The sequence below is a fragment of the Ranitomeya variabilis genome, chromosome 4 (assembly GCF_051348905.1).
Source record: "Ranitomeya variabilis isolate aRanVar5 chromosome 4, aRanVar5.hap1, whole genome shotgun sequence".
Taxonomy (NCBI): domain Eukaryota; kingdom Metazoa; phylum Chordata; class Amphibia; order Anura; family Dendrobatidae; genus Ranitomeya; species Ranitomeya variabilis.
In genome coordinates, this window is record NC_135235.1 from 598,723,343 (window position 1) to 598,732,303 (window position 8,961).

An 8,961-nucleotide genomic window follows, 5' to 3' on the forward strand; every position below is an offset into this window, starting at 1 on the left:
TTATGTTTGAAGCATGATATGTGGGAAAAGGTTGAAAAGTTCCAGGGGGCCGAATACTTTCGCAAGGCACTTTAAAAAATAAGAATCTCGAACCAGGTAGAACAGGTTCAAATGGTCCAAGTGGAGGTTGGGAGGTGGACATGGCGGTATAGGTGGAAGCGACAAGGTAGCACGGTGGCTCAGTGGTTAGCACTGCAGCTTTGAGGGCTGGGGTTCTGGGTTCAAATCCAACCAAGGACAACATCTGCAAGAAGTCTGTATCTTCTCCCCTGTGGTTTCCTCCCACACTCCAAAGACATACTGATAGGGACATTAGATTGTGAGCCCCAATGGAGACAGAGCCAATAATGTATGTAAAGCGCCGTGGAATTAAACTAACTGAATAAAATAACCAAATAAAATAAATAGAGTCAAAGTAGGAGTAATACAACCCTGTTTTGTTTTGTTTTTTGGTATATTTTTTATTTTTATTTTTTTCTCCTTTTTTTGTGGAACTGACATAAAACAACCTAAGATTTACAAAACTAAAACTAGCAATCTATAACCAGGAGGCGTAGGTCCAAATGGAAGAAGTGGTGGACGTAGTAGTATGGGTGTAATAGGCAAAGGAGGAGTAATCCAACAATTTTTTTGGGGGGGTTGTATTTTTTATTGGGTTGACTTAAAACTTAGATTTAAGGCTACGTTCACATTTGCGGTGTGTGCCGCAGCGTCGTCGCCGCAAGAAAACGCATGCGTCGTGCGGCCCTATCTTTAACATTGTCGCCGCATGGGGCCGCATGTACATGCGTTGTCATGCGTTGTGTTGCGTTGTACGCCGCATGCGGCGTTAGGGCGCACCTGTCAGGGCGCGGCAAACGCAACATGTTGCATTTTTTGGGCGGCGCCGACCTTTTAAAAAACGCATGCGTCGTGTTTGCGTCGTGTTTGCGTCGTCGATGCGCCTTATTCCCCATTGAATTGTATTGACAACGCAGACGACGCAAGTACTTGCGTCGTGGTGCGTTGTACGACACATGCGTTTTCCAATAAAAAATGCAAAACATTGTCTAGACTTTGTCTAGACACTAAAAAAACACTATATATATATATATAAAAAAAAGGGGGGTTGGCATTGTCTTTCACAAGGCTAGTCTACAGAGAAGACAGAGAGGAGCCATCTGCTTTGAAAACCTGTAAGTATATAATTTCTCTTTCCTTTTTTTTTATTCTGTGTTTTATTTCTTGATTTTGATTAAATTTGTGCAATGTTTGGTCTGTGCTATTGTACGGTTATGGCACTGTTGTTTGTTATTGAAATATATATTTTTTTTAATCTGGTTCTGATGTACTTCTGGCGTTATATGCTGGCGTTTATTGTCTTCGGCCTTGCTTGGTTTTTGATTGGTTTTAATGGATTTTGGGTTGTTCTGGTGTCATGCGGTGGTTCAATGTCTTTTTTTTGGCTGATTTTTTCTTGTTAAATTTCTGGTGCATGTCTTTTTCTGGTTTCTATTGTTGGGGGTAACCGTATGGCGTTTTCTTGGCTCATGTCTTGCTGTGTTTTATTATGCTGTTGTTTTTTTTTTCTTTCCTTGAGTGTCTTTTCTTGCTGGTGGGGGGGCTACATTTATGATGTTTCATTTGTATTGTATTGTTCCGTGCGGCTACATGCCATTCTATTTTCAATTGTATTTTCTTTTATTTTATCTCTGATGGTTTTACGTCGTTTTCCGTATGGCATATATCTCCTTCCTTGACTGTTTGCATTGCCAAGTGTGTAGTATGAATGTTTTTTTTTTTTTTTTGGTGGGGCCCTTTTTTTTTAGTTTCATGGGTTTTTTTTCTATTTGACTATGGTTTATCTTTTGGGTTGCTGTATATTGTAACAGCGGTTGTCCCGTAATGTTTATTGCTTATTATCTAGAATGGTATTTATCACCTTTTTCTGATGTATTTCTGTGGTTATATGTCACCAGATGGTGTTGTTTTGGATCATGTCTTGTTGTGATTGTAAAGTATGGCGTTCATTAGTTTGCTATTTCATTGGGCCTTTTTTTTTTCTGTATAAATAATTTTTTTTTTTTGTAAGTTTTAATTTTTTCAAATTTGGACATAGGTGTCTATTTTGGCTTCATTTTGTTTGGGTCTATTCTGGATGAAACTTTTTCATACTCTGCATTGTGTTGTATCTTCTATTGTATTCTCTTGCAATGTATGGCGTTGTGGTGTCGCTTGTTGAGTTTGCATTGTCCTATCAGTCAACAGTCCATTGTGGTTGTTATTTTTTTGGGGGGGCTATTTAATTGTATGTGGCATTGTTAGCTTTGGATGTGATTTTTTGCTCATTTTTTCATTGCAGAACAAACTTGCAAGAATGGCGAGTGACTCAGAACATAGCCAATCGGCGCAGGGTAGTGCGGTGAGTAATTATGTCCAGTTGCTTACTATTCACTGTCATTTGTAGCCTTGGCAATAATTTTTTTTCTACAATTTTTACAGGCTTCTTCAAGTGAGGGAGAAGGGAGTCAGCGGGAGCAGAGAGCTCGGGGCCAAGGTGTGGCGTCAAGCCGGCGAGTGAGTATTTTTTTTTTTTTTTTTAATTTTTTTTCTTGACTAGCATCCTGCTGTGAGGAACATTACATTTGAGTAGCATCCTGCTTTCACTAGGGATGTTTACAAAGCTTAATTACATTATAGCTTTTAAGGGCTGCAAGTATTGGGGGAAGGTAACATAAAGTTGAACTCCCTGCACAAAAAGATACCTAAATACAGGTGTAGAAACCAGAAATATACATACATCAAATGGCATATTATTCAAAGACAGGACAGGGCAAAGGTACATATCATGACAGGTGCTGGTGGTTGTAATATTTTCATATCTGTAACCTTAATGTTTTCTAATTTTTCTAGGTTTCACAACGGGACCAAGGAGATCGTGGTATTGATGTGGACCTCCTTATCACCTGCATACAGGAGCGTGGCCCGTTGTGGGACAGCCGTGACCCCCGGCACATGGACCAGGTGGTGTTGAGGCGTTTGTGGGTTGAGGTGGCAAAGTCGCTGTGGGATGGCTTTGAAAGCGCTTCAAACACGGACAAAAGCAACTTTGGTGAGTATTGCTGATACGCCGTGCTGATACGCTGCTATGACCCATCATGCCAGGATAAACACAACCGTGTGTGATGCGATCAACGCCTAAACTTTGCATCGCACACGGTTGTTTTATCCTTTTTAAATGCTAAATATGTAACCTTTTTTTTTCTTTACATTCACAGTTAAAAAGTTGAGGACCAGATGGCGATCCATGAAGGACCGTTTCAATAAGGGGCTCCGTAATGAGGAGGAGCAAGCTCGGAGTGGTGCTGCTGCGGCCAAGTCTGTGCCCTATAAGTACAACAGGGCATTACAGTTCCTAAGACCGGTCCTTGGCCGCCGACAGTAAGTATTTTGTCCACATACCATATTGCACAGCCACATTGTACATTGCCCAGCCACATAGCATATTGCACAGCCACATTGTACATTGCCCAGCCACGTACATTGTGCATCCACATAGTATATTGCCAGGCCACTATATCGCAGCCACATAGTACATGTTCTAGCCACGTATCCACATAGTATATTTCCCAGGCACATAGTGTATTGGCCATCCATGTAGTCAGCGTAGCATATCGGCCATCCACGTAACTTTTTCCCTAGTGGAATGGTATATAGCCCATTAGTAATTTTTTTGGTTAAGCGGGAGTCCTTTTAGTCCATGACAGGTTACGTTCTGAGTCAGGGTAGTTCTGATCGCAGGAATAATGATGACGTCTCGATCACATGATCCTAACGTCATGGCCGTTCCTGCGATCAGATCAGCAAAGTCACTGTGTATATATATATATTTTTTTTTTTAAGTTTTATCTTGACTTTAAATTTTATACTATTTTTGCGGCATAGGCAGCGTCAAGAAAGAGTTTTAGACAAAAATTTCTTTTACCGATGACAGTGGTATGCGGTCAAAAGGTTTTGGCAGCGGGAATGAGCAGTCATTTTCTGCCGTTGGTATGTCCATGATTGTTATCATCAGCCATAACGGTCAGCTGGCGATAACAATCAGCAATTTATTATAGGCCACACAGACTGAGAGACAGAGGATTGTAATGTATTGTTGTGTCATGTAATGTTAATTTTGTTACAGGAGTTGGCGTATGTGATAGGTTATTAATTGAAGACTAATTTTTCCCTTATCTTTTCACAGAACACACAGCAGCACCCTCGAGCGAGCTCGCCCATCAGGAGCGGACCTTCATGAATCGCCATCTGACCCGTCACAGCCATCCCACAGCGACAGCAGGCTTTCACCACCATCTGGAGAACCGGCAGCCGGTCCATCAGGTGTTCCCCTGCCCGAGGCCTCTGGCGCTCCTTCGTTTGGGAATTCCCGACAGCGCCAGCGGGCCTCGGACAGGCCAACCATGCCCGAATTTTTGCATTTGAGCACGGTATTCCAGAACTGTTTCAAGGCGTTGGGCGATAGAATGGACACTGCTCTGTCCAATATCGACCGGCGCCTTGAAAATATGGAATCCGAGCTCTCGAGGCCGGCCAAACATTTTTTTAGTGCCATTGCTAAGGGCATGGTGGAACACCTTACGCCGGAACTCCAGATTTCGGTGATGCAGGCCTGCAACACTGCCTACGTGAGGGCTCTGCAGCAGGCTCGGGTCATGCAGTCAGCGACTACAATGCCTGTAGTGCCGTCGCTGGCTAGCATGACTCTGACTCCTGCTGCAGAGCCACTCCAGCCACCCCACCGAGGTCCGCGTGCGGAGCGACGCCACCACAGGCACCATAACATTGTGCCGCCGACTCCTGCTCCTGCCAGGCCCTCATCCTCCCGTAGCCGTCATCATGCTGTGGGAGCTGCCGCGGGAGAGCACAGAAAGAGGAAAATAAGGAGGACACACACTGAGGCTCTGGCTGCTCCAATCCAGACACCAACTTCGCAGCAGGGGTCGAGCCGCAGCAGGAGCAGCCAGGGCCATTCAAGAACCAGGGCAAGACTGGTTTTGCCTCCTCCCTCCCCTACAGAGGTGGCGGTTTCATCGCCAGTGTACCCTGAGGAGGGTTTGGAATTGCCATCTAGCCTCCTGGACTCTGGCTCATCATCCTCCTCTTCCTCTCCCCATTCCCAACCAGAGACTTACCACTCCCCCATGGTAGCTGAGGTTGATACCCCCTAAGTTTATTTCCCCTTTTTTTTCCTGTTTCCCCAATAAAAATTGTTATATTTAAAACAACAATATTTGTTCTTATTTTGCAGTATACTTCTCGGCAATTCACGCCGTGCCCGGTCAACACATATTTTGTGCTTCAAACACCTCATATATGCAATGTCAGACAGTATTTTTACAATTTTTATTTAGCCTTTTTTTGGGTGTCTCTCATTGCTGTATGAGGTGTTTACAGACACTAAAGTGTATGAGGTGTTTACAAACACTAAGGGTATGTGTCCACGTTCAGGAAATGCTGCGTTTTTGACGCTGCGTTTTTCCGCAGCGTCAAAAACGCAGCGTCCAGATGTTACAGCATAGTGGAGGGGATTTCATGAAATCCCGACTCCACTATGCGTTAAAAAACGCATGCGTTTTTGCCGCGAAAACGCATGCGCGGTGCGTTTTTTCAAAACGCAGCATGTTGCTACAATGAGCAAAACACGCAGGCACACCGCAGGTGACCTGCCAGTGACCCCAGGTGCAGTTTTGGTCAGGATTTTACTTGAATAAAATCCTGACCAAAGCCTGAAGCAAGCCTGAACGTGGACACATACCCTAAGGGTATGGCTCCACGGTCCAGAGGGGCGGCGGTATCGCCGCAGCGGCGAAGCCGCTCGGCGCTAAGCCCCGCCCCCTTTCTGGGACGCGATCATGCCGGATGTGTTAACTCTTCACATCCGGGATGATCGCTCGCTCCCATAGGGCCCTGTGATATGCCTTGCGGGGACGCTGCGTCCCCGCAAGGTGTACGGGCATGCTGCGATCTGAAAAGACGCGCAGCATGTCCGTAGTCGCAGGGCCGCCGCGTGCGGGTTTCCACGCATAGTGGAGACGGGATTTCATAAAATCCCCTCCACTATGCAGGAACATCTGGACGCTGCTTGTTTGACGCTGCAGCGCTGTGCAGCGTCAAACAAGCAGCGTTTCCTGAACGTGGAAACATACCCTAAGGGTATGTGTCCACGTTCAGGATTGCATCAGGATTTGGTCAGGATTTTCCTTCAGTATTTGTAAGCCAAAACCAGGAGTGGAACAATTAGAGGAAAAGTATAATAGAAACATATGCACCACTTCTGCATTTATCACCCACTCCTGGTTTTGGCTTACAAATACTTATGGAATTTCATGATGCAATCCTGAACGTGGACACATACCCTAAAGGTACCTTCACACTTAAGCAAAGCTGCAGCGAAACAGACAATGATGCAGATCACTGCAGCATCGCTATTTGGTCGCTGGAGAGCTGTCTGTGTGACAGCTCTCCAGCGACCAACGATGCCGAGGTCCCCGGGTAACCAGGGTAAACATCGGGTTGCTAAGCGCAGGGCCGCGCTTCCGATGTTTACCCTGGTTACCAGTGTTAAATGTAAAAAAAACAACAGTACATATACTCACAATCGCGTCCCCCGGCGTCCGCTTCCCTGCACTGACTGAGTGACGGCCCTAACAGCAGAGCGGTCACATCAACGCTGTGCTGTGCATTCACTTTACGGCCGGCGCTCAGTCAGTGCAGGAAGCGGACGCCGGGGGACGCGAAGATGAGTATATGTACTGTTTTTTTTTTTACATTTAACACTGGTAACCAGGGTAAATATCAGGTTACTAAGCGCCGCCCTACGCTTAGTAACCCGATATTTACCCTGATTACCATTGTAAAACATCGCTGGTATCGATGCTTTTGCTGTCAAACACAACGATACACGGCGATCTGACAACCAAATAAATATGTTATATGGTATGGTATAAATTTGTTCTTTGAAGCAGGGTAGAAAACTTAGAAATTTTTTCTATTAAACAACAACATTTTAAAAACAAAGGGTTCCAAGTTTTTAGATAAGGCACATTACATTTGTGAAGTATAGGTAGATGCAAAATTTGACATAACAAAACCAACCTAAACGGATTACATTTATTGCACATAATACTGGAGAATTAGTTTATTATTATATTATATTTTTAGCACAGTCACAGTAGAGGTATTTATTGGTGTAGTTAAAACCAGAAATACAGTCCAACAGTAACATTAACACTACACCATTTGATCTTGCCATGACACACGGCCAACATCTGAAACAAAATAGGCCGCAAAACGATCCCTCATCTGCGCAATTTCAACACTTGTCCTCAGAGGATGATCATGGTAATCGGGCAATGGGTTGGCTATGGGTTCATCGAGTTCCACGTTCAGTCTCTCTTTGGCCATAATATACCGTATATACTCGAGTATAAGCCGACCCGAGTATAAGTCGACCCCCCAAATTTTGCCACAAAAAACTGGGAAAACTTATTGACTCGAGTATAAGCCTAGGGTGGAAAATGCAGCAGCTACCGGTAAATTTCAAAAGTAAAAATAGATACCAATAAAAGTAAAATTAATTGAGACATCAGTAGGTTACGGGTTATTGAATATCCATATTGAATCAGGAGCCCCATATAATGTTCCATACAGATCATGAAGGGCCCCATAAGATGCTCCATACAAAATACGCCCCATATAATCCTGCACAAAGGTTAATAATGGCCCCATAAGATGCTCCATAGACACATTTGCCCCATACAATGCTGCATAAAGGTTGATGGCCCCGTAAGATGCTCCACACATTATGGCCCCATCAGATGCTCCACACATTAAGGGCCCCATGAGATGCTCCACACATTAGGGGCCCCATGAGATGCTCCACACATCATGCCCCATAAGATGCTCCTCATATTATGCCCCATAAGATGCTCCACACATTAGGGGCCCCATGAGATGCTCCACACATTAAGGGCCACATGAGATGCTCCACACATTAGGGGCCCCATGAGATGCTCCACACATTAGGGGCCACATGAGATGCTCCACACATTAGGGGCCACATGAGATGCTCCACACATCATGCCCCATAAGATGCTCCACACATTTGCCCCATTTGCTGGTGCTGCGATTAAAATAAAATAAAAAATCACATACTCAACCTCTCTTCGCTCAGGCCCCCGGCACTTGCGATAGTCACCTTACACGTTCCATCGCTGCGCGCTGCTCTGTCTTCCATCCTCTGCACTGACTGTTCAGGCAGAGGGCGGTGCGCACACTAATTGCGTCATCGCGCCCTCTGACCTGAACAGTCACAGCCAGAGGATGGAAGACAGAGCAGCGCACAGCGATGGAACGGGGGACAGGTGACTATCGCGCAATGCTCCCCCTCCCCTGATATACTCACCTGCTCCCAGCGCGGTCCCTGGCAGCATCTCACTGTCAGATGGTCTCCGGGAGCCGGCGGCATCAGCGGTCACGTACCGCACATTACAGTCATGAATATGCGTGCATATTCATGACTTTAATGAGCAGTACCACGTGACCGCTGAACACAGGAAGAGCTGCCCGGAGACCATCGGAGATGCAGGGACAGCACCAGGAACAGGTGAGTATATCACAGCCGCCGCCCCTCACCCGCCGACCCCACACCGACACTGACTCGAGTATAAGCTGAGAGGGTCACTTTCAGCCCAAAAATGTGGGCGGAAAATCTCGGCTTATATTCGAGTATATATGGTAATTGTGGAGAACCACACAAGCCTTCACCACCTCATCCACTGTTTCAATTTTAAGATTAATGGCGGATCCTAATATACGCCATTTGGAGACAAGGATGCCAAAGGCGCACTCCACAGTCCTTCTGGCCCTGGACAGTCTGTAATTGAAAACCCTTTTTGTATGGTCCAAGCCCCGACTGGA

At 45.5% G+C, this 8,961-nt stretch overlaps 1 long non-coding RNA gene across 1 annotated transcript; it reads left to right on the forward strand.

Moving 5' to 3' along the window:
• Window positions 1-2,370: 2,370 nt before the first annotated feature.
• LOC143769217 (uncharacterized) lies at window positions 2,371-4,911 on the forward strand. The gene is made up of 3 exons (XR_013214273.1): window positions 2,371-2,556; window positions 2,893-3,091; window positions 3,258-4,911. It is a non-coding gene; the product is annotated as an uncharacterized LOC143769217 (long non-coding RNA).
• Window positions 4,912-8,961: the final 4,050 nt, after the last annotated feature.